Source organism: Adiantum capillus-veneris, chromosome 2 (assembly GCF_014529385.1).
Source record: "Adiantum capillus-veneris isolate H3 chromosome 2, ASM1452938v2, whole genome shotgun sequence".
NCBI classification, from domain to species: domain Eukaryota; kingdom Viridiplantae; phylum Streptophyta; class Polypodiopsida; order Polypodiales; family Pteridaceae; genus Adiantum; species Adiantum capillus-veneris.
In genome coordinates, this window is record NC_140932.1 from 125,655,816 (window position 1) to 125,657,658 (window position 1,843).

Here is a 1,843-nt window from a genome sequence, read left to right on the forward strand (position 1 = left end):
GATTGGTATCACTTGAAAGCCAGCTACAACCTCACCATTAGATATATTGATGTTAGAAAAGCTCACGTCTTGTGAAAGTAGCTCTTTCACATAGCGAATCCTTAATCATGCAGCTTGTTTTTTTCCGGTGAACATGCATCCACATTGAGACATCTACACTACACAATAGAATGTCTATATTTCTTTTTCAAATAAATTGTACTCATGACATTCTATCCTAATTATCCAAATGCTAAGTGCGAATGAGAACGTAGGCTTACCAGTCTATCCAATCCCAAATAGCACCAAGATCAGGTAGAATAATAGAGTGCATACTACAAATAATCATCAAGAGAAATGTTTCAGTCAAGTTTTTCAAAATGGGAGGGAATGTAATAAATCATGAAATCAAGCTCTTTGCTTGAACAATCTTCAAGCTATTCAAAGAAAATCATAGAAACAAACACATAATTGAAAGTCAAGCCTTCTAATGGCATTCCCTTACCGTGTGTTGTTGATTCTAACAGAAGGAATAGTAGGAAACCAAAGCTATTACTTACCTTGCAAACCTGCTTGGCCATGCAATCAGAGTCTGAAAAGCTTCAGATCAAGTCCATGAGCTTCTCGAGGAAAAGAAGAAACATGGGCATGGTTGCGCCATGCACTAAAACGCCAAAGCCACCAGCCAGCATAGTTACTGCATCCACCCAGTCCGTCTGCTCAGATAGCTTGTGGAAGGCCACTGCTAGCCGTAGCACAAAGGCAGCCTACATTTCAGAGCTCTCAGGTCTCTGGATTTCTTCTGTGTCTACCTCTATCATAGAGGAGCAAGAAGATCTCTCTCTCTCTCTCTCTCTCTCTCTCTCTCTCTCTCTCTCTCTCTCTCTCTCTCTCTCTCTCTCTCTCTCTCTCTCTCTCTCTCTCTCTCTCTCTCTCTCTCTCTCTCTCTCTCTCTCTCTCTCTGCTCTCTCTCTCTCTCTCTTTCTGACGCTAACCCTGAGTAACTACACAAGATATTGTTACAACAATTTTTGTCTTGCTTTTTCCATTTTGTACTTTGCTGTTGCAACATAACGCAGACTCTAGTCATTGATAAATGATAAAAAACCTCCAAAAAATTTATGAAAGCAATGTATGTATAAGAAACACCTCAAATCTGTGTCAAACAAAAAGACAATGATAAAAAATGTCAGCTGTTACTTGTATTTTTCCATTATTCTCTTGCCTCCTCCAATGTCAAATTTGGATCGCTGCCATTGGAGGAATTTCCACCTCCACGGTCATCATCATCTTTGTTCAAATAATAGAAGAGATAGTAGCCAACACCACCAATAGCCAGTATAAACAAAGCAATTAGAAAAAGGACTATAGCAGATACAAGGACCCCACAATGCCAAGGATTGCTACGCCTATTTGCGCCACAGGTCTTGCACTGACTCCTGCATTTACAAGGTACCAGCTTTGTTCCTGCATCTCTGGCAGTTTTAACTGCAACCGCAAATGCTTTGCATAAGTTGGGAGATTTCTGAGGAACAATCCAAAGAGAAGAAAGCGACTTTCATCTTGAGAACTGCTTGCATTGGAAAGACTTTCAAGCTCCTCTCTGTAACAAAAGTGGTGACGATAGAGAACGGATGGTATGATTTCACAAAAGCTTGCCACAGTCAGATCCCCCTCAAACACGTGGCGGTTCCTTGCTTGCCAAATATGGTGCAATGAAGAAGTAGTACCTGATTATTTGAGTGCAAACAAGAAAGCAGGACTTCCCAACCTGTTACTACCAAAGAACAGATCATTCTTGAAGAACTTAATTTGCTATGTCCTTTGAATCCACTTGCATATTTTCCCAGCCATGTCCCTGATT

The 1,843-nt window shown here is 40.6% G+C and overlaps 1 pseudogene; it reads right to left on the reverse strand.

Annotated features, from left to right (window-relative positions):
• Nucleotides 1-581: 581 nt before the first annotated feature.
• LOC147463555 (uncharacterized) lies at nt 582-1,618 on the reverse strand (annotated as a pseudogene).
• Between the last annotated feature and the right edge of the window lie 225 nt (nt 1,619-1,843).